The sequence below is a fragment of the Pyrgilauda ruficollis genome, unplaced genomic scaffold, assembly GCF_017590135.1.
Source record: "Pyrgilauda ruficollis isolate IOZ18807 unplaced genomic scaffold, ASM1759013v1 scaffold1, whole genome shotgun sequence".
In the NCBI taxonomy this organism is placed as follows: Eukaryota; Metazoa; Chordata; class Aves; order Passeriformes; family Passeridae; genus Pyrgilauda; species Pyrgilauda ruficollis.
Genome location: NW_024508100.1, coordinates 15603068 through 15628406, shown reverse-complemented (window position 1 = coordinate 15628406; position 25339 = coordinate 15603068).

The following is a 25339-nucleotide window of genomic DNA, read 5'->3' as shown; positions in this document are numbered from 1 at the left end:
TTTGGTTATGTTGATGTACTGAATGGGACATTGTCTCAGAGCTGGTAATACTCTACGATGTCTTCTTTGCTGCTGAATTGAACTGATTATGTCACTTTTTCTTCTTTTAAATCATTAAGACTTAATGAAACTTGCTCTTTTCAGACATAAGTATCACAGTCTAGATAATCCATAAAAATTGACCTCAACAACAGGTTTTAAATGCTTTTTAAAATTTATAGTAACCTTGTTATCTGAAACCTTATATTGTAAGAAATATTTTTAGACTTCTCATTTGAGAGCTTATGTAATATGTGATTTACTTAGCTACAGGTTGTAATAAATTTTGACTTACATTTCAGTTTATGACTATGGAAAAACATGCTTTTTCATGCTGACTTGGTGTATCCTGTCTTTTTTTACTACATTAGAAGTAGATGTCTACATAGAATAATAGCTAATATCTCCATCCTATCCATAGTTAATCCTTCCTTCTCTTGTCTTTGAAAACCCAAATATTGTATTCAAATTACTTATATTTACTGATATTATGAAACTGTGGATATACCCTCAAAATTTTGACAATTCAAAGGAAAAGAAAACATATTTCTCTTTCATTAGGTACTTGTGAATGTTTCAAGTGATGCTGTCTAAACAATCATTCATTTCATTTTAGTCAGTACTTTTGACAAAGAAGCTTGTATCTGTTGAGCTTAATGATTGTGAAAATCTAGTCTTACTGCTCTTCAGATGTATAAAAATTCTAACAAAGGGTTAGTAGGATTTTGTAATACACAAGGACACAGAGACTTGAGCCTTTAAATTTCTCTACTATATTATAGGTTATCACAAATACCACATGAATCGCCATTTACCATGTAAACTATTACAAAACTTACCAATAACAAGTATGCCTATGATTAATAAACTGAGTACATATATCTCAAACTATTACAAATTACTATTAGCATTCATTTATATAGGATCAATCAAAAGTGTGTCAACAATCAATAATAACAGTAATCAATCATGTATCAATAAGCAATAACAGCGACAGCCAAGTAGACATATCCTTTTATAGAAACTTATTATTACTGAAGCAATTTATCAACAATTTAACAACAGGTACAATAGAATAATTGGGAGATAAATATCTCATCACTATCACGTGAAATAGACAGATTTCAGAAGAGGAAAACAATCCCAAAGGGAAGGACAAACTGATTACAGATGGAGATCCAACCATCCAAGAGGTAGGAGGGCAAACCAAATGAATCCCAAAACTGGGGTTCAACAAGGTAACAGACAGAATATCACTTCAGTGACAGTCTGTGTCTGAGTCTGAAGTCAGACAGTGGCAGTCCAAGATTTCATAAAAAGTTAATGTGGAGAATTCAATCTGAGAAAGGAAAAGTAGGAGTAGTGTGGGGAGTTCTCAGAGAGAGAGTGGCTCCATTTTTGATGAAAATAAATGCCCTGTTATAGAGATATAAGAGGGCATAGAACATACTACTTAGAGCAGACAGTAGATGCACTTAATTTTGATTTTTTTTAACCTTAACAGCCAGTAGATGATGGTATTTTCTGTTCTTTCAGAGTAATTTTATTTTTCCAGACAGTTTTCCATCCTTTCAGACAATAAGTTGCTGTTGCAGTGCCTTGTTTTTTGTGCTTGTCAGTGGTATCTCAGGATGTGTCAAGTCTCTGTGTATCAAGCTGTACTTCAAGGACGTTTATCATTCCTCAGCCTAGTTCCCAGGCCAGCAGTTTCAGCCTGGGAGTTCTTTCTCTGTCAGTCCTTTCTTGTCAGTATTTTTCAGCAGTCATGTTCTTTTCTCAGTAAGTTTCAGCTTCTAACTGAGCCACCTCTACAGCTGCTCTCATCAACAGTGAGCCAAACCCACTAAAACACTGACTGAAGAAGTAGCTTTCCTATAATTCAGGACGTGTAAACCTGGGGTTTCTACAAACCTCTTTGGCTATTATGAGAACAGAAATATGAGTATGTATATATCATTATACAAAGGATGGCCTTAAATAATTTTTGATTTTGACATTTTCTTTTCAGAACATGTTATGATGCCCACTAGAAGAAGGGCATATGGAAAACAACTGGTAACATGCTGAAAACTAGTGAAACTAAATGCCAGCATAGTGAAACTAGATGCTAGCATCTATTGTGATTCAGAAGATTTTTATTTTTAAGGGGGACTGTTTGCTTACATTTTATTTGCAAGGTTTACATTCTAAAAAACCAGACTGCCAGTATCCTGGTGATTGTGCATAACACAAATTTATTGAGCATGATAGAAAGACATCTGTTTTCTTTTGTCTTGCTTGTTCTCTCTGTTAGCAGGAATTCTTTCAGAAAAAGAAAGTGGTTGCTGAGTCTTTTTTCTTCTTCTGCCCCATGTGAAAAGGAATTAAACACTTCCGTTGGCTGACTGCTGCCTCTAAGCCACAAGTACACAATTTGGGCCTTAGTGTGTTTTCAGATTCCTTTCTTTGTGATACATTGTTGTCCCCAGGTGCCATTGCTGACATTGACTTGCCTGTGGCTATACATTCCTCATACATACAGTTTGACACACAAACTATTGCCTGTTGCAGGTTTGTTCTTCACAAACATTAACTGCAGTTTGTCTTGTTGGAAAGGTACAATGTACCTTCAGGTTCCTTTCACAATTCTGTGCAGTTGTCAGCAGCATTTTTCTATTGTCTTTTGTTTAGTAAAAAATAAATTTATAAAAACCAAAACATCTCTAAGATGTACATGGAGACAAAATATCAACGAACACATAATGAAAATATAAAAATATGTTTCTATACTTTAGAATTGCAGTAGAATTTCAGTTTGTTCAGAAAATTATTATGAAGCAGAACCCAGTTGTATCATGTGTATCAATATTATTAATGCAACTTGACTAGATATAAGTTTCCAAATGTACAGAGTTTTGAGATATTAAGATAATATTTTCAAATGGAACCTGTTTTGTGATAAGTAACATCTAAGACTACTGACTTGTAAACTTGGTTCTTGCTAACTTATCATCATTATAGCAGAGTGGACATAAAAGGAAGACTTTCCAGCAGAGACATTCACACAAGACCTTATTAAGAATTTTTAGAGCTAGATTTATCAGAGAATTGGTATTGTGTGAGAAATTACATAGCAATAGCATATTACCAACAAATCAAATTTTATAAAAAATAAATTACACCTCAACCTTCATTTCATGTTATGTGCAAGTCTTCCTATTAGTATGGAAGACAAGTTTAAAATAAGTTCATAATCTTTCTTTTAAAAATAAAGCACATTTTTTGCTAATCATAACATTGTTTATCTATTTCACCAGCCCTCGTTATCATATAACTTCAGCAGGATCCTTATTCTTTCTTATTCTTTCTGTCTTCAATCTAGAAAAAGCTATAAAATTCAATTAAAAAATATTTATTGCATTAAGAAATTTGGCAAATCTAGCAAGGGGTTTGTTGGCATTCTAAACTGCCTTGTTAATTATATTAAATTACATTATTATACTTTCTTGAAGAGAAACTAATATAATAATAGAAACAGAGTGTCCTTCCACTCATCAACAAATGAGCTTGTGTACAAAAGAGTCCTTGACAATATTTTCTTTTCATTACCAATTGCTAATTAGTCCACTGAACTTGTCTGTGTGTGTTGCTATTGTCATGCTTGAGTGCCCTTGAAAAAATCAAGTAGCAAGCATATATGTTTGATGTCTGATAATTAGGTAATGTTGTACTCACTTGGAATAATTGGTCTGGAAATATATAATTATTTATTATTCTGAAAGTGTTAGAGGTACTGAGTCTAAATGCACCTGATTATTTGGTAAGTTGATTCCAGTTAGGCTTTAGTTAAAAGGATGTCTTGCAGAAGCTGGTAAAACTAAGCACTGTTTTCTGGGACAAAGGTGAGGGAAATATTGACTCTAAACAGAAGCAGAACAGTTGATGTAGGGCTTCCTAACTCTGACTTAACTAAGACCAAGTAAAAAATTTCTTGTCTCTCATGAAAATGTTTCTTTCTCTTGCTTTTACATCTTCTGTATCTTTCTTGGTTAAAAGGGGGAAAAAAATTACTAAGAATCAAATAAAGAGACATTCCTTCTTGTAATGATCACTTCTAGACTTTTCTCTTCTGTTTTCAAGCTTGCATCATCCATTTTCTCCTCTATTATTTCTCCTATGTTTTTACTTTCCACTTTTATTTTCATTGGTCCCACTCTTCTTTTTCCTCATTCTCCCTGTTCACGCCATACACATACATTTATGATCAACTTTGTTTCTACCAGCAGTGAATCACTTTAGTCATACCTCAAAAGAAGTGAGATTGAGATGAGCTATAAGGATGAACTTTTTTCCAGTGAAACACTGGAACAAGTTGCCCAGAGAGATGGTCCATGCCCCATCGCTGAAAGTGTCCAAGGTCATTTCTGACAGGGCTGCGAGCAAGCTGATCTAGTTGATGTCCCTGCTCATTGCAGGGGGATTGAACTTCAAGTCTTCCTTTCTACCTAAACCATTCAATGATTCCAAGTAAGGTTTGTGGGAAAGTCAGAAATTGCAAACTAACTGGCAACAAGTTTACTGAGTTTAATACATTGTATATTATACACTATATATGTGATACATATGGCTTACATTACAAAGTATATGACACGTATATTATTTATTATTTGCTTATGTTAGCTTCAAATAATCCATTTCAATTCATGTATGTGGAAAGGCAAAAGGTATTTTTGTGTTATGCATAGCTACGGAGAAAGAACTATGCTCATGACACTCATGACAGAGATGCAGACTGAAATGAGGTCAATATAAACTTCGCTTTTGTAAAATATTTGTGAAATGGGTTTTTTTTGTCATTTTTATACAGCTTTTCATGGTTATAGATAACCTGTGCCTCTTCTGTACTGATATTTGTTTGGAAAATCAATATATTAACCATTAGTTATGTGTGTGTGGGGTTTTGGTAAAAAACCAAAACTTTTCATAGTAAAGCATTTAAGAGAAGCACAAAAATGCAGAAATCTACAGGTTGTAAACATACTTCTCTTACAGAAGAGGTAATGAATAGTCAACAATATTTGCATGTGTTTATGGACGATATGCATGTTGTAGATCCCTGTGAAGCAGTAGCAGCTGGGAGCTTGATCAAATATATGTGGAAATCCATGGTATCTTACCTTTACTAGAATGACTTTATCACTCTTCCCTAACTGAATTGATTTTAAGTCTTAGAGTTGAATTGAGGACATAAACTCCATCAGCTTTATCTTCCAGCAGGTAGACTGTCTTTGCCAGTGAAAAAAGAACTGTTTGAAGATCAGATAAGTACTAAAACCTCTCCTTATCTTAGAGTACCAACAAGTCATAAAACTAGCATAATTTGTCTTATTTTTTGTACCAAATAAATACAACCCTGAGTATGAATCACTGAAAAAACCTCAAGGTGTATTAAAATTCTCTGATACATAAACCACAGACCACATAGTAGGTTTGTAAATAAACATGATGTTAGATGAAAGGGGTTTAAATAAATAAAAGGGTCGCATGTATTTTAGCAAAGTTATTAAAGAATGATACAATCAGGAACACAAATTTCACACCTAGAGGATGCATCCTGCAGCCTTAATTCTATGCAGCAGAAAAATATTAGAAATTCATATGTAGGTACTGAGCACTATGAAACACCTTTCACAACAGCTTTGAGGCTGAATATTTTATTTTTCTATATTGACAGAGGGCTAACATTGGAAATACAGGATCCAGTTTGCACCTTGTAAAATACACCAAAAATCTGAGTTTAGAACACACCTGCAAAATATTCTGAGAAATCAGGGCCCTGAGTGCACAGATGAGCCTTAATATTCAGGGAAGGATATTAGACTTATTTAGCCTCTCCTGAACATCACCCTAAACACACACATGCACATCCATATACACCCCCCTGTCCCTGTGTTCAGAGGCTCGCGTTAAGCTCAGCTGTGAATGTCACATCCCTGCCTGAGGCCTGCCCTGGGTGTCCCCCAGCTCAGTCCTGCTCCTGCCCACCCTGATGTGCTGACTCTGCTCCCCAGACTGATCCTGACCTCGCTCATCACCTCCCTTTGTCCGGTGCTGATTGTGCCCTGCTGTGGGCTCTGCTCTGCTTCTCTCTTAGGGCGGCACAGCCCTGCCTGCCCTGGGCCACCATCCCTCAGGAGCAGCCCTGCTGCTGCTGCTCCCTGACAGCCAATGCCTTATTATTTGAGACAAAGAAAGATAGTATGTGTTTATCAAACTAGAAGGATCTTGACCATTATCTAAATGGAGCAACATTTCTCATTTTATTACATATGTTGACTAAGGTATAAAATTCTATAGAAGTTCAGATTACATGCTGTATATGTTTTAAATTCAATTTTTTTCTGGTTTGTTTTTTTTTTTTTTTTTTAATTATTGAACTAGCCATAGGAACCACATACAAAAATTATTGTCATTTATCACTTAAACTTCTGAAAGCCCTGTGAAAAAAATGTGGTAGCACAAGATTACTTACTCAAGTGTGTAACCTCTAACTAAATCCTATAGTCTTTCTTATTCAGGATCAAACTAAATGGTTGTCATACTGTTCTCTGTCCTCATGAAATCTATTAAATAGATTTATCATGTAAGTAGTGTGGAAAATAAAATATTATTTAATCTGTCTTTTCAAGGATAAGTGTGAAAGTTAGTAATAAAATACAGAAATTTCATTCTCCTAGATTATACATTTGTCTAGGAAATAGATAAAGCTTTGCTGACTATGCAGAAATTGTGGAACATGTTATAATGTAAATATGGCAAAATCAACAGCCATTCTAAAGTGAACTGCATGAAATCCAGATCAACACTTACAGGCAAGAATGCCTGCTCTTTTTGCACTTGAATGAGATAAGAACTTAAACTTATATTTAATTTCATACAAAATGCTTCATTTTACATAATTTAGCATGTCTGACACTCATTACACAAGCATTAGAAGTGTTCTTTCTTGAGTCAGGAGTTTGCCCAGGGCAGTTCAGAAGTTATTCCATGTTTCTTTGTGAATAAGATTTTTTGCTGATTTACGTACATTTACTACCCTTTCAATATTTTAGTGTTCTTAATAATTTCAAGACTTCCAAATATAAAACATAGACTACATTTAAAAATTCAGTTCTAAAAGATGACAATAAAGAAAATAATTTGCTTTTTCTGAAGTGCCTGTACACACTAGAATGTCACCCATTTCTCACTTCTCAGTATCAGGCTCTTCTACTGGAAAAATAAATCATATCTAATATGCAATGTATCATGCAGTGTTAATTCAAACTCTTTGGTTCAGAAATATACCATTGCATGAGTCTCTTGCTCAAGTTTGCATGCTGCTGTGGCTGACACCACAAGATACAGCAAATGTACCAAAAATCCTCATATATATATTTTAAGCAGAGTTTTGCTTTCAGTTCAGTAAATATAAAAGCATATCCTTTGCTTTCCATTGCTATCCTTTCCATTTAATGACAAAAAAATATTCAGAGGAACATCCTATGTTCTTTTGTCCTTCTCAGGGCAAAAGATGGTCTATTTCTTTTAAAACATTGCCCTAAAAACATCTAGCCATTTTACCTCTTTCATGTCTTGAAGACCTTTTGGCTATGCCAGCTACGAATCAGATCCCTGAACTAACTGCCAGCCTCTGCACTTGGGCTCCTTAAAGAGAAGAGCCATCTGGTCTTCTACATTCTTCTTGCAGCCTAATATGCCAAAATAATATCTTGCCAAAATCCTTATTCTTCAATATCCTTGCTTTTACTTTTTTCTTGGATGAAATCAGCTGTTTACTCTTGTAGTGGGTTGCCCCTGGCTGGGTTTCAAGCACCCACCAAAGCCTCTCTCTTACTCCCCTCTGCAGCTGGAGAGGGAAGAGAAAATATAACAGGGAGTTCATGAGTTGAGATAAGGACAGAGAGACATCACTCACTGAATATCATGATGGGCAAAACAAGCTAGAATTAGAGTTATTAACTGAATGTATTACAAACAAAATCAGGTCAGGATAATGGGGAGAAAAACCAAAATCCAAAACTTTAAAGGACCTTCCACCCACCCCTCCCTCCTTCCCAGCTCTGCTTTCTCTCCCAGAAGTGCAGGGAGACAAGGAATGGGGGTTGCAATCAGTTCATCACATGTTTTATCTGCTGCTGTTCAGGGACAGGAATCATTCCCTGCTCCAGCATAGGGGCCCTCTCACAAGAGACAGTTTTCCGCCAGCTTCTCCAACACGAGTCCATCCCACAGACAACAAACTGCTGCAGTGTGGGTCACTCTTCCACAGGGTGCAGTCCTTCAAGGACAGACTGCTCCACTGTGGGTCCCCCACAGGGTCACAAGTCCTACTGGCAAACCTGCTCCAGCATGGGCTCCTCTCCCCAAGGTCCCAGCCAGGACCCTGCTCCAGACAGGCATCCCACAGGGTCACAGCCTCCTCTCAGGCTCTGCAGGTGGATCTCAGCATCTCCGAGTTCCCCCATGGGCTGCAGGGGCACAGCTGCCTCACCATGGGCTGCACCAGGGGCTGCAGGGGAATCTCAGCTCCTGTGCCTGGAGCACCTCCTGCCCCTCTTTCTGCACTGACCTGGGAGTTGTTCCTCTCACATATTCTCACCTCTCATTTTCTCTGGACACAATTATAATTACACAATAATATTTTTTCTTTTTTTCTTCTTCTTTCTCTTAAATAAGTTTTTACAGGGAACTTAACCGATTTCTGATTGGCCAATCATTGACCCACACCCATCGTTGGACCTACCAATGATTGGCTCTGCTGGACATGGTGGAAGTTTTCTCCCTCTACAAAACTTGGCCATGCAAACACTGTCTATTAAAATTGTTCAAAAAAAAGGTGAAGAAGGTGGTCTGGGCAATGAAATTTCCACATTTTAATAATAATAACAACAATAAAAATAACAGTAACAATGTATAATAATAATAATAACAGTTATTGTTACTACATCTTGATTACTGATTCATGCTACTTGATAACTAGGATTTGCTGGTGGTGGCTTAGATCTGCTCTGTATTTTGTGAGTGAAAGGACTCTAATGACCGTCTTGGCTAGGTGAAGAGGGTGAATTCAGGCAGAATTGCTATCCCATGTGTCCTTGACCAATAACAAATATAATAGTGGTATAAGCAATCCACTAGAATCATAAAATAATAATAATAAATAATAATAATAAAATTAATTGAAACTATGGTGGAACAACATAATAATTAATGTAAATGAGACTGCCCAGACATGGCTTTTTGTCTGTATTGGGGACAAAGAGTTCAGTCCCTCTAAGGTCCCCAGCTTGTGAGTTTGTGCATACATTAGCTTCAGTGACAAAAACAAGAATGAAATGTATTTAAAATAAGTATGAGTCTGTTAGAGGAATGGAGGAGCCAAGAAGGATCATTTGCTAACCTTTAAAATGGAGAAGCAAATTAAAATTCCAATATATAGCTGTTGTTCTATTTTTCTGAAAAAAAAAAAAAAATAAAAAGAGCACATGAGATTACTGAAATTAAATACTTATATGATTTCCAGTAAGGTTCCAATGATTATTGCTCTGTTATAATTTCATTATGTGTATTTTCAATAAAATTAAAGTAGAAGAGTTAATAAATCTTTGTTGAGCTGAAGCTTTTAGCAAAAAAGACAAGTGAAGGCAAAAAATGAATTAGACATACCATATTAGAATGGCCAATGTTTCAGATCATAATGGTAATTAGTTCATTTTAAAATATGCTTAGCTGAGGCCTACTGCTATGTGAAAGGCAAGAAATAATTTTTTAAACCTCTTGTACATATATTTATAGGTGACAAGTCAAATGAGTCTTTTGTTAAATGCTACTTTAAATAAATCTGCTTGTTTACCATAGATTAAGTAAAAAGTGGACAGTCACAAAATACATTTAAAGAAAAACAAGAAATAATAAATTTTCTTAAATAGACTGCAGAATCAAAGCACCAGAGTTTTTCAAAAAACACAGGAAGAATATATTAAGAAAGAATTGCAATTGTTTTCACTTAGTAAATGTATGCAACATGAACTGTATTGCATTCATAATTTAATTTGGGAAAAATTCACAATATGAAATTATTCTGTTTCAAACAGTCTCCATCAGTGAGCAACAGATGTTCACAATTATATGTTAAGCTGTATAAGTAGCTCTTCAGGATATAAATGTAAGTGAAATTCTGTACCGGCAAAGGGCAACTGTATTTCTAAGTGGTCCCTCACATGAGAAAATACAGTTAGCATTCACTAAGAAGCAGGTCATTTTTCAGAACAACCAAAGCATTCTGAATCACACAGTGGAAGTGATCATGTTTAGCATCTAATTATGTTTTGTGAAATGTGTTGCACATAGATCCTTTAGGGCAGGAGCACAGACATGATTTTTGAAAAGACCAAAGTGATTCTATAAGAGCAATGAAATCCCAAACTTCTAGTGGGGGGAAAAAAACCCCAAAAAACAAAAAACAAAAACAAACAAACAAACAAACAAACAAAAACAAAAAAACCCCAAAAAACAAAACAAAACAAAACAAAAAAAAAAGCTAGGAATGGCAATGCAAAATACCATGGTTTGTAACTCCTAAATGCTAACTCCTTAAAAGCTTGGCATGTGAGAATCACATAATATATTAATCATCAGATGCAATAAATTACACTATATTTGATGACAATAACCATCCCCTTTCTGTACACACTTTCTTCATAACACAAATTTAGCTCATTTTTTTTTTCCATTTTTGCCCTCTGAGCATTTAGTTTCCATGTATATGCCTTTATTTCACCACTCACTTAATAAGGTTTCCTTCTGTGAATGGGACCCAAGTCTCATTGCAGCAAACTACCTTTTAAAAATGAAGTCACTGGGAATTAAATTGGAGCTTAATTTTAAGCTCAAACTAGAATTCAGTCACAATAAACACACATGAGCTCAGAAGCTTTCTCAGCTGGGGGCCTGAATCATGAATGTGCTTTCATTCAGTTCTTCCTGCTTTGCTTCCACTTTTTTCCAAGTAAATAGATAGGTCCCAGCTCCTAGATACTTATTTAATAACAGCTGACTTAAAGATAACATTTCTGAATAAAAAAACCTATGTTTGAACTTACTTTTTTTTTTATTCTGCCCACAGCATTTTCTCAGAACAGATTCACACCAAACTGTCCTTTATTAATTTTTGTACGTGCTGTTGTACACTTACTCGATCATACCATTTGACTGAAAAATTGTATCTTTTTACAAAAGAATATTATTCTGAACCTGTTCACATCAGGTGTACCTTTTCAAGAAATCCAGGATCAAGAGTATCTCTTGGTTTGAGTTTTCTGTTAAATCAGAATATTAGTTTATAGTCATGTGGGTAATTTCTGTTGCACATAACTTAATTGATTTGTTCTCAATTAAAGCTGTGTTTTAAATAAATATATTGTTATATAAAACCTTCAAAACAATAATCAGTGAAACTAATAAAATACCTACTGAGTCATATAAAATGTATGCACTTTTTTATATCAACTCTGGCTGGCTAAAAATATTATATTTTAAAATAATGTAGGAAATATAAATATAAATAAATATATAAATAATAAATAAAATAAATAAATTTATAAATATAAATAAAATATTCTGGATCTTAATTTAAAGAGATTATCCTGAAAACTTCCACCCTCTAGGTGCACAGATAAATTTCCTTTGTTTTTATTTTACCTCAATAGTAGGGTTTTTCTATGAGAAATATGTCCATGCTTAGAAATTATAATCAAATTTTGTGTTTTTCTGTACTAAAATCTTTTCCACAGATAATAATTTGTACTATAGTTTATACCAAAATCTCTCAGAAATTACAGAAAAATGTTTCAATGGTTTTATTTCTTTTCTCTTTGCATCTTTGCATTCTTTATCTCTAAAGTGTATGTTTTAAGTACCTATGAAAGGCATCCATAGCAGTTATCTTCCATACACAAATGAATTACAACAGTAATATCAAAGGGACTCACTAACATGTGAAACTGGAACTGAAAAATTTAAGGCATAATACAAAATATTAAATAATGGATATTTGGAGAAAAAATAATGTTTTTCATAGACAGAGGTGTAGGTCCAAAGGAGGAGACTTCAGAATCTAGACTTTTTCAAACTTATTCATGTGATTTTGACCAAAGTACTTGATGTCTTTGTGGCCAAAGCCCCCTGAGAAAAATGGAAGTAATTTTATTCCTCCTACCAGTTTGTCTTTTTAGGTTATCAGATATTGAGTACAAAGGTTGCTTATTATTATGTACAATGCATGAAAATCGAGATCCTGATTCAGATTTGGCAGAGACACTGCTATTATGCAAATTAAAACCCCACTGAAGATATTTTAAGAAGGAAAATTCCAAGGATTAGTAGGCTCATAATTTTTGGGAGGGAAATAAAATGACTTTGCTTATGCTGCATCACATTTGAATTTCAATTTCTACATTGTCTTTGTAGATTCGTTTTCTGAATGTTTTTAAAAATGTTGAATTAAGACTTGTATAAATATGTTTATTGCATCTCTTGCGGTCTTATGCTTTTGCTTTACCATTATTCACTAAGAGTTAATGATGTAGGAGAAAACAAAAAAAGTGAGGATGACAACATAATGTTATCTATATTTTTAATTTGTTATTTCTACTCCTTCATCTGGTAATGAATAGTCAGACTCCCCAAGCTGTATGATTCCACTCAACATATCCTGCAGAGAAGGAAGACCATAACTGTGATGATTTGAGCAGAGGAGACTTTTCCTGTCAAAGACACAACAACCTTCTGTTTCACAGATGGAGATTAGACTGGATGCCTCATATCTCTGGAACAGACAACACGGAATGAAAATGGCAGGGACAAGGAAGTAGCAAGCTAAGGTAGACATTGGACACCACAATCTTTCTCTACCACTGTAACTATTAAGGGCACCAAGAGAGGGTCGGAAGTGATATTAAATAGCAGTTGTAAATATTGTCCTGGTTAATATGCTTTTTTGTATCAGCATTGTGACTGAACATGTATATCATGCACATAGATGTATATATGTATATATTCTTTCAAGTTAATCATACTCACATGATTCCTACACACAACTAAACACACCATTTCCTCTCTTGACCATATTACTCACAACCTTATGTAATCTTCTTGGCTAAGCAAATATAGTGTTAGAAAATACAGGTAAGACTGTTCATGATTACAGTATTTTAGCACACGCACTTGAGTTGGAGACAAGCTGATATAAACTATATCCAGATTATCCCACCAATAATGAATACTTTTCATACATGTACCTATACTGTAGAAACAGAAATAACTTTGAATTTTGTTGGTTGTTTTGGTTTTAATCAAGAATAATGGTAGTACAGGGGAAATTATGCATATCTATATATTTTCCACATATATGCACATTTGTCCTGTACAAAATTTGACCATATATTGTAATGTCCTAGTGATGTCATATGATCTTTTTAAAATATGGTGATGCTCTGAAAATACCCCTCTAAAAGAATTTTTCTTGCCACTGCATTTCTTATACACTGTCTTCCTCTCAAATAAAATCAATCAGCATGTGAAAAGGGATTAATTACCTTTTGCAGAATGACTGCAAATCCCTGCAAATTCTTTCAAAGCAAGGTATCAAGTGTAAGATAATTTGGTGCCAAGTTTAAGTCTTCTGTTTTTTCTCTGTGAGCAGTAAAAAGCAAATTTAGTTTTGTTATGTAATTTTCCTTTAAACATGTGGATGGCTACAGAAATCATAAAGAAAAAAAATTCTTTTTTTTTTTTTTTGGTTAAGGATTATCAGACCTATCGTTTGCTTTGGTTTTTTTTTTTTTTTTTTTTTTTTTTTTTTTTTTTTTTTTTTTTTTTTTTGTTTTTTTTTTTGTCCTTAATGAGCTCTGGCATTTCTGGTAGTTCTTACCTCACATAATTTTAGAGATTAATATTTGTTGTTAGATATTTTATGTTTTATGCTACAGCAATCTTTTCTGTTTTTTAATTGTGATTTGTACATAGACTTTTAGGTAAAAATAATCTTTATGTTATGCATCTGTTTATTAGTACCTTATGCGTCACATTTTTGACTATTCTTAACTTTTATACTCAATCACCAATAAAACTACATAGTGCTTTGATTGAAACATACAGCTCCAAAGTTGTCTGTTGATGTCTTTCCTGTAAATGATAAGGATTAAATCAAATTCTCAACAACATATGGAAGTGTAGTGTATATTTTAAATTATTTTTAAAAAAAGAAAAAGAGAAACTTTAACTGACAGATTCTGAGAATTGGAAGTTAAATACTTAGAGACAATTTTTGTGAGCTTTGGCATTTTTTAATACTCTCATGGGATCAAATGAACTTGTCACCCCTTATGTAACATCACATCTGCTTAAGAAAATAAAAGAAGTTATTATGTGACAGTTTTTGCAATATATGAGTCACCCTGTCCTCATAGACTATTAAATGCATTTGAAGAGTAACTTTTGAAGATTTGGTGAATGTATTTTGAGCAGTCAACAAAACTGATACATACTTAAGATGAAAAATTCAGTCTTGCAACTTTGACATATTCTCTTATTTTCCTAAGGAGAGTGCCCTGCTAAGGGCAGATTTTTGCTGAGGCTCTCAGTTATGGAGGAGACAAAGGCTGTGCTAACAGACATTGGTGGCAGCTTCCACTACCAATGATTTTAGGAGTACAAAACTATGGCAAAGTAGCTGAAAAGAATAGATTGCTTTCATTGTGACCACACAGTATTTCAGCATTCAGTATTTTTTGCTTATATTGAGTCTGTTCAGATGTAAAGATACATGAAAGACAAAAAATAAAGGAGCATTGTTACAATGGTCAAATAGTTGAGAGGTGCAGACAGATCTTTACATCAATTAATAGTTAAAAGTATACAGATATTGCTCAGAAGCATGGAAGTGGCCGTCATGGGTGCTTCTACACAGATAATTCAATGAAAGCCAGCCACACACTTTAATCTCCCAGAACCCCTCAATACTTACCTTTGTACTGTGGTGCAGTTTCAGTGTGCATGAGCTGTATCCCTTTCAGACCAAAGTAAAAGAGTAAAACAAATGCATTCTAGGTTTAAACATAGATTTTGTCTATGGGACCCACCTACAGATGATTCAGAGTCAGAAGCTCCTGCGATATATACACTGTGCGTTTCAGCTCTTTAGCTTATTTCCAGTCATGTACGCTACTTACTAATCTATACAGAACCACTGACTCCATTTGTCTTGAAAGTACCTTGACTCTTAATATCTCATATCAGTTGTCTGGAGTAAGGCAAGAATTTAGTGAATGTGGGTTTCATTAGTCAGAGAAATGTTTGCTTTTCACAGCACCATCAAATTTCTATTTCATGAATATCACATCATGAAATACTTCTGCTTGAAAAGAGTTGCAGCTTACAGAATGATTATGGCATTCATTAAAGTGAACTGTGTAGTCAGTAGTCTTTTTTTGAAGATTTTTTTATAATATTTAAGTGGTCAGTGGTTTAGTTGCAGAGGTCATCATTAAAATATCATTGGCTGTCACATAGCTGACAGGCATATATATTTACTTCTTTAAAATTAATCAGAAATCTTTCAAACACTGCAGTGACTGCTGACTCATCAAATGGTGACCTGATTATGTTACTGTTTTGATCATGTACCACAGTTTACAGTGTATAGTTTAACAGAAGAGATTTGCTTACACATTGCTTATTGAAATTAGGTGGACTAGTGCAGAAATGTTCTTGAAGCCTCCCAAAGACATATATTATTATCTCTCTTGCTCAGTAATAAGACCTAAACAAAGAGACAAGATTTATGAAGATATAAGCATAAAGCTGAGAATGATTTTTTCTCGTGATACACTTCATGCTATTTAACTTTTGTTAAACCAATAGGAACGAGAAATTATCTCTTACCCCCCAAGGAGAAAGACTACAGCAACTACTTCACACCTATGAAGTGATAGAGATGCTGAAGGGCACTATTGAATTCAGTAGATACAAGTCAGAGTGATAATGATAATGATAATAATAAATAGTAATAATAATAACAATAATGGTGCAGTGCTGATCTTTCCCTTTATTTATTCTCCCTCATGAATGAGGAATACGCAAGTATGGCAAGAAAACTTATAGAAGGGAAATACTGGTTTTGTTCCAATCAATATCTAACGAATTTGTACTAACATGAGCAGGATCTGTAATACCAGTTTTCTCATGCTATCCAAGTGAATGTTTTAGACTTTAAATTACAGACACATTCACACATGAAATCTCTCACTTCAGCTCCCTTTTTCTCCATCACTTGCTTCCTCTTCCTCCCTATGTTTGTACCTTCTAGTGAATCTTTGAGTTGTTTTCTTTTTGTTTTGTACTCAGAATAGAGATCTGTACAAATGAAATACTGAATGGTCTTTTTTTGAAAGACATTAAAGTAAAAAGTAAAGGAAGACATGAAAATTGCTAAGGAAAGGAATTAAAACAATCTTGAAAGGCAAGAAGAGAAGCAGCAAAAGTAGACTGAGCCAATCTCCTGCCTTACAGATTGAAAAAATGGAAAGACACTGAGAATACCTGCTGGAAAAATAAGCACAAAACTAATAGAAGTTTTGACATCCATATCAAACTTGCGTAAACCTTTTTTTTTTTTTTTATTTCTGTGGTTTTTGCATTTGTTTTCTCATTTTTAACATTTGATCTTTATCTTTGACTTTCTTTATTTCTTCTTTCTTCCTCAGCTTCTCTAGAACTTATCTAATTGAATTGACAAAATTATTTTGGTGCTACTTTTTTTTTTTTTTTTTCTTTTCAGAACTTTTCTAATTTAATTTACAAAATTTTTTTTGTGCTTCTTTTTTTTTTTTTTTTTCTTTTCATCATAAGAAGCCACTTAAATAGTAAAAATATGGCAGTATGTAACACTATGGGAAAGAGTGAGGTTAAAAGGAGAGTAAGTGCTCAAAAGTAAGTATTGCTGTCCAACAGCTACCAATGTGAATTGTATATTACATTTATTTTATTACCTCTCCTGGACCAAATCCTTGTCCCTGGCAAATTTGCCTGATTTTAAATAGATTCCATTAAATCACACAGCTTTATAACAGCTGAGAATATGACTATGCAAAGATACCCATGCTAATACATGCAAAAGAGTTGACAAACTTAGAAGGTGACTAACTTACCTTTAATTAGTATTTTTAATACAGAACGTCAATGAAAAGTGTGTTTAGTGAATGAAGAATTTCCCAAGAATGATTTGGAGCTCATGTAAGATGACAAACAGCAAAGCATAACTATATTAAGGATATTGCTGCACATAAATTCTAGTGGAAAAAGTTACATAAAATTCTTAATGTTAACATAACATGTTAATGGGATTCATTCAAGGAGTGTCAAAAGTCACATCCTCTTGTAAACCTGGATGCGTAATTTATTTTCTTTTCTGAAAAGTAGGAGAGCAAAGAACCAATTTCTCACTCTTTTTTTTTCCTTCTCTGCACTGAAGTGTTCTGTAGGAATATTCACATTCAGAGGTAAAACATAACTTTGTATTTTAGACCTATCTTTCGGAAATTGTATGTCAGTCTATCTAATCTATTAATTGCTATAATAGCTGCCATATTTATCCTTTTAAAGGTATTGTTTCTTCTTTTCGCTATGCCTGACTATACCAGATTATTTCTCAAATGTACTCACACAACTTCTCCTTACTATATATGAGGGCATAAAGAATCAGTCCTTTAGTTGTGCCGTGTAAAATGGCATGTGCACTTTCTGAAACAATTGTAACTAATAGGAGGATGACATTGAATATTACATAACATCTGAAGTCTCAGTTGAAAAGAAACACATTCCCTCTCAGTGAGTGAATTAAAATAACATTCTGGCAAAGGAAATCTCAATGTGTCTGGAGGGCAATTTGTTATGGGGGGAATTCAATCTTTTTCATAAGCTTGACAATTTTTTCCAGAACTATCTTTTTTTTATTGGTGGTCAAATACTCTGAGTGCTCCAGCCAAGAATCCTTTGGCAGAAAGCAGGCTGAAACATATTGATACTGGTTGATTACTTTTATTTGAAAAATATTTTTCACATTAGAAACTTGTTTATAATTTTTTGAGATAAGTGTTTTAGATAGGAAATAATGATGGGAAGGATGTCTAGGTAGAATGGTCTGCACTAGATTTTTTTATATATAGTTTGTTTTAGTATCTATAGCCCGATTCTTAATTTGGTGTTCCAGTATTTTGCTGTGTTTCTGTCAAAGATTTTTTGATAACCCTAAGCCTATTCTGGTCCACTCGAAGTTCTATATTTTAAACTTAAAATTTATAGTTTCTTTCTTTTTCTTTTCTTTCCCTCTCAACATTTATTCAAGTCATTAATTGGTTGATGAGGATTTGTAGAATGTGAAGGAAAGGAGTACTGCTACACTGTTTGCTTTTGTTGCATTTTGCATTATAACCAGCATATGCATCTTTGCAACTAATGGTCCATTTGCAAAATATCGCCATAAGGTTTCTGTGAATCTGGATTTTACAGCACAGCACAGTACATTTATCATCAGTTCTACTTCTCTCATCTGCTCCTGAGGAAACAGCATACAAATGTGGGATTTTTTTGGATAAGTTATTCTAGTGTCTAAGGAAACTGCAATATAGGCTCTCCAAGCAATTGTAAAGCCTATTAATATCCTTTCTGGAAGAAGCATATGCTATCTTTGGACATTATCAGCTGAGAACTGCACTGACAAAAAAAAAATAAATAAAGTAAGATCCTGAATCTTGTCTCAGTGAGACACATCACAAAGTAAGAAATATACATGCATGTAAAAAATGCATGTTCTGATCCCTTTTGGAAATAAAGTAAAACAAAAAAACTCAACAAAAAAGCTGTTATATGTAGAAAAATAATATTCATGACACGCAAACTAATGCTTCTTTCGTTTTTCTAATAGAAATCAATAATCCAGCCGCAGCTTTGAGATCACTGTAAGCTTTGCACAGAAGCTCATTAGAAGTGAAATTGGTATAGTTAAAATGAAACCAAATAAGATGCCTTGTACTGTGGTATTTTAGCAGAATAGGAAAAGAACTATTATTTTCCTCCTTGTGGAATAAACAAAATGCATAATAAGCACTTGCAGCATTGCATGGAATCGATTTAACTGGAGAACAAATACATTTATTACTCACTTGTGGCTTTGACTTCAGCTGAATTAAGAGGTGCTCTCATTACTTATAGAATGCAATTGCTGTTCCATAAGTGCCTAGGCACCCTAATGTGTGTGTATACTAAGCTCTGAACTTCATGAAAGAAATTCTATTAATCCTAACTGTAGGCTCACTCGTTAGAAATAAATATATAAAATAATACAACCAATTATTATTTGGCATGTTCAGTGTACACTGAGACAAAATCTCATCAGCAGTAAAAGAGCAGTAGGATATTTTCACAACATATCTATATTAAATTTAATCTTAACTGAAAAGCAGTGTTACTTCATGCTTCCACAGTGACCTCTGATGAAGAACCCTATCCCATCATACCATTTATCATGTACTATGGCCTCACTATCAAGGCATTTTAGAATGTGACCATTTTTAGCTGACATTTTACATGTCAGCTATCAGATACAAGGTTTCTCAAACTGTGCTCTGAGACAACTGTAGCTGTTAGAACATTTACGTCTGATGCAAACCAGAATCATTCCCCCAGTGATATTCCCGAGGATTATAGTCTGTGTTTGCCAGAGTACTACTACTGCTATTTGACTAGGAAGAAACTTGTATCCTTTCTGCTCAGAACACCAACGGATCAAGCTCAGTTTTACCAGAGATGTCTTACAAAGTAGTGCCCTAAGCACAGGCATATCTCTGACTTGGATTTTCCTATAGTGTTGTAAATCCTTAAGAATTCATTTTTCTGTTTGTAAACAGCTCTCAAGTGGGGTGTGATTGGACCTGATGACACCTCCCAGGCTTACTGTACAGAGATCTCCCTGTGCTAGGAGGCACAACTGTGGTGCTCAACCTTTACATCAGGAAAGAAGAGCATGCACAGTAGGATTTTTTCCAGCATCTCTTGGCAAAGACTGCAAATATTCAATATCAAAGATGATAAAAATGGAGGCAAGTACAAGTTCTTGACTGTAACTATTCTAGCTATAGCCCTAATTCAGACACTTCACTAAGCTGGGGGTGTTGAATAAAGACCAAAGTATTTTATTAAAAAAATATTTATTTCCTCTCCCTTGTACATAAAGTTAAACATGTAAAAACTTGTTAAATAAATCTCTGGAACTATATTTAGATAAATGACCACTGCATCCTGTATTTTACAGCTGAGTGTCAAAAAAACAAAACAACCCAGATGAGAAGAAAAAAAAAACAAAACAAAACAAAACAAAAACCAGCCAAACAGCAGTAACAACAGAAACTTCACAATTAGAGGTAATCAGATCTACACACTTGACTGAAGATGACCAAGTAAATTATTTAAAATTGACTTTGGCTATCTGGAAAGGTTTGTAAAAAGGATACTGAGAAAGCCAACCTACTTTTAGTGTAATATTGAAGAATCAAATGCAAGATTTGGGAAAAAATCTTGTCAAGTGAACTATTTCTCTTTAATATTTGTGCTATAAATGAAATCTGTCAAAGAAATAAACTATTGCAGAAATACATGTTTGTGTGGGTCTGTATCTGGATCGCTATGATAAATATACAGAGGCATACACATTATATTTATATTTGAGTGTAAATATATCTTTTCAGCTTGTGTAGGCATAGATGCGGTAATATCAGTTGAATCTGTTAAAATGCTGATGTGGCACTTTAAATCTTTTGTTAAACTTCCTCATTCTGCAGACAGGTTATACCTGCATTTTGTCTAAGGAATTTATAGGACATTTATTTTAATTCTAGATTATTTTTACAACTGGCAAAAAAACACTATAAAAATAATTGCTAATGTCTCATTTACTAAGGGAAATTATATAATCTAATTAGAAATAATTTGTCATGCACTGAAAATTACCTATATGGATGACAATACTGCTTGTACTGAAAATGTCTACATAAAGAAAAGAAAGAAGATAAGTAAAATCCATTGGTATTCTGTGTTGTTTTGATTTCTATTGATCTGCAGTAAGCAAAACAGTATATAAATTGATACAGTGACATGGAGTGTTTTGGGAATTTATTTCTTCATTATTTCATTTTCTCTGGTTTGCAAAACTTGTGTCTCCCAGACTGAACTTTCTGTGTAACCTTAAGTAATTAAAATCCAAACATTTCTATTTTTTAATAGTTTAGGTACACCCTTAAAGGAAGTGCTTATAAAATACATATGTAGTAATTGAATCATATTGAAACATTAAAGTCTTTCTCCTTTTATTCAGCTTTAAAAAATTCTGGATAGATTTTTCACCTTTGAAATATCCTTGTATTGTCTTGTAGATTTTGTTACACAGAGAGAAACAAATCCTATTCAGATCCCTTTTCTTGTACTTTCATAGAAGTTGTGTGACTTGAATAAAGCCTCATCATTTTCAAAATACTAAACCAAATTTCCATAAAAATTTTTGTCGCATTCCCATTTATGGAACTTACAAAGAATATTAAAGCTAAGTCACTATACAAAACACCAGAGGAGAAAAATGTATGCGCTAGCTTATTCTGAAAAGTTGAGATAAAATAGAAAAGAAAATAGAAAGAAATGTATATTCAGCAATTATAGAAAGCAATTTATTTGATACTAAAAACAATAAAGAACTAACCTAAAACCAATAAGAATGCTATCCACATTTATATGTCTGATGATAAAATTAAGCAAATATATTAATTCTTATGTCCACATTTTTCTATATTTTAAAAAGCTTTGCTGGGAAAAAAAAATGACGTTAATATCTAACAATTTCAAAATTTTACAAGTGGGGTTTTTTGTTAGTTTTTTTTCTGGGGTTTTTTGTGGGATTTTTGTTTTGATTTTTTTGTTTTGGTTTCTGGGGTTTTTTTTTGTTTGTTTGTTGGTTTTTCAGGGAGTTTTGGTTGGTTGCTTGGTTAGCTGTTTGGGGCTTTTTTGTTTTTGTTTCTTTATTTTCCTGATGAAATTTCTCCTCAGTGTTTCCTGGAAAAAATTGGACATAATTTCATGCTTAGAGCAGTTGTTCATGCAGTATGCATATCCAATTTCTTGACATAAAGAAGACATGTACAGCAGTATTGTGGATGTGCTCTGGGCTTATGTTGTTCCAAGCAACCTATACTAGGGCCAGATAACCTGGGTGTGTTTATAGGAAGATATCAATATTTATTTGACCTTAATTTCTGATAAGAAGAGCAGGAGACGTACAAGAAAGCCGAAATTTATGGCATTTTGTGGAATTTGTGGTAGTTCAATAAACATATTGGGTTTAAAAAAACACCCAACAAACCAAACCAAAACAAAACAAACCAACAAAAGCTGTCATTGTCATTGTCTACATGCAATAAACTCTATTTTTATTTTCCCTAGAAATAAAATGCTTTATCATGCAAGAGGAAAAGGACAGGGGCTGATTAATGGTGCAATCCTCATATAAACTGTATTTATCTATATTAGGTTCCCTCTTTGTGGTACCTGTGAGTTTAACAATTACTAATATATTTTCTCCAACTCTTGGAATTGCATTCATTTTCAGAAAGCAATGGAGCTGTACACAAAAAGGTGTTTAGGAAGATGGTTCTATTTAAGCAAAATATTCAAAATGTAAACCTTTAAAACTCCTGTTCAGCAAGCTCTAAACACCAGAGGTCATTAAGTTTCACAGGGACCTACATTCTTTAGTTTTCTGCTTCAATTTGAAAAGCGATCAGTAATTCACTATGCAAATGCTCTTGGGAAAAGAAAAATACATTCTACCACCTGTCCCATTTCAGGGGTTTGAGCTGTTTAGTGCAAAACTAGTACTTGAGTTGCATTTAAAATAGGGCAAGATCTAACTATGATGATATTTTGCCCTCCCTTAACACAAAATGACATATCACCTCAATGACAGTAATTGGAATAATCGATTCAGAACAGATCCCATGATTGAACTTTGGGGCTTAGTCTTCACAAGCATGCAAATAGCAGGCAAATAGTGTTTCACTATCCTACTTTCTTTATCTCTTTATGGTTTAACCGCTATCGATAGATATCAAGTCTTCAATAGAAGACTCCATCAAATAACTTTATGTTCTGATAACCAACAAGCTTATCTGAGTGCTAGGAATGTTTGGCTTATTCATTTTAAGTTACTAACTGGTATTGCTTGGATATTACTGCTCTAAAAAATGAGTGGGGTGAGGTGGTATATTTCAGGTGCAGAAGGAATTGGAGATGCATGGGGCTGAAAAACAGTTGTTCTGAAAACAGTTACTGTGTCTCCTTTTTTCTCAGCTTTGATTTTGAAATCTTCACAGATAAGGACCTCTTTGCAAGGTGTATTCTGCTGGGAAGAGAAGTAGAGGTCAGTGCTATCCAAAATTGAAAATCTGAGTTTAAACAAGATGTTTAAAGGATGCTGATGAATTTGCTGCTCTGTGATAGTCTTGCAAGTCACCAAGATACACCAGTTTAAAAGAAAAGCCAAAGTGCTAAATGAATAAGAGCTTGCCTGTCAGAAAATCCTGGTCGGTATATTAAAAAAGAAAATTAATACAATTATTAGTTCTGCAGACTAACAATAGTGAAAGAAAATGTGTGAAGGAAACAATTATATGATCATTTTTAGAACATTATTTTACATTTTTAGAACATAATGTAGAGAAGCTCTGTGCCAGGCAAGCAGTTGTAAAGGGCTGAGATAAAAAATAGTAAGTTAAGGTATGTCAGCTGTGAAAATATCTCAATGAGTCCACCACACAAATACACACTCAGACAAGAAGGAAAAGAAAAGCAGTCTTATTTCACTTCCCTGGACTTTGAGTTTTGAATATAAAAACCAGCATTCAAAATTTCATCAATGTTGTGAAAATAGTTTCAAAAATAAGTAAATATTGGGAGTAATAATGTGAAACTAGATTTCATTAATAACTCACAGTGTTCTAACTTAGCATTTTAATTTCAAAAATAGCTTATTTTCTTAAAGCAACCTTTCTTTGCTTAAATAATATATATTTTTTATTGTTTATATATTTCAACTTACTTAAATCTTTGAATTTGCCTGTTGCAGCATCATTTCTTTGAAATGAAATTACTTTTACTGATAGCATAGCAGCTAAATGAAAAACCTGAAAGATCCTTAGGGCTATGCTGCACAAACGCTACATTAATACATGTTCTCTGCATCTGCCAAATCACTCACAGATTTAGTCAATTAAAAGTGAATAAATCTTTTGAATAAAGATATTTTTTCTAGTGTTTTCCAGACATTTCAAAAGCATTGAATATTAATAAAGACAAATGATAAACAAATTGAAAGGAATTTGTCATTCCTTATAAAATATCAAAATGAGTTTGTGTTTTGTGGGTTTTTTTGCTGGATATTGAATTACATTCGTACATTTCAAAGACTTGTTAAAGCATACCAGAAAGACATATAATTTCTATAACATTTATTTTTGATGAACTGTTTTACATAGTTCTTTTGAGATAACTTACTTGAGATTAATCACAAATGTATAAACTATCAAGTTATTACAAAGGCATGCAGTGCTCTTTCAGAAAATGTGGATACCTCTTCATGTCCAGGAAATTGTTTAACTCAGAATTAGATACCAAGCACTTGAAGTGTTTGATCACATCTTTAGAAGATGGAAACAATCCTAGATGCTATAATAGAAGCTGCTTAAATTTGTATAATCTTGGTATTGTCCCTAACATTATGAGGCAGAAACAAATGGACGATGAAAAAAAGTACCATGCTTCTGGAGAAGATCACTCATGACAGAGAAGACTAATATGGCATGAGAAGGTCCATTTTCAGTCAGGGAAATGCCTTACTCCTTCTCTGGCATGGTCAGTGAATAATTACCTGCAGTATTCCTGGCTTGATATATGTCTCAGTTAATCTACTACAACATTAACTCATAGAATTTTACCACTCAATTGTCTTTATTTGAATGAGTATGCTTCTCTAGCTTAATTTCAAGCTTGTCTGAATGTTATAGAAAAAGTTTTTTACTATAATGATAAAAAAAAGGAGAAATCAAACAGTGAAAAGATCATAGGGAAAAACAAATTTGGAGTGAGCAAAATGAGAAGTATA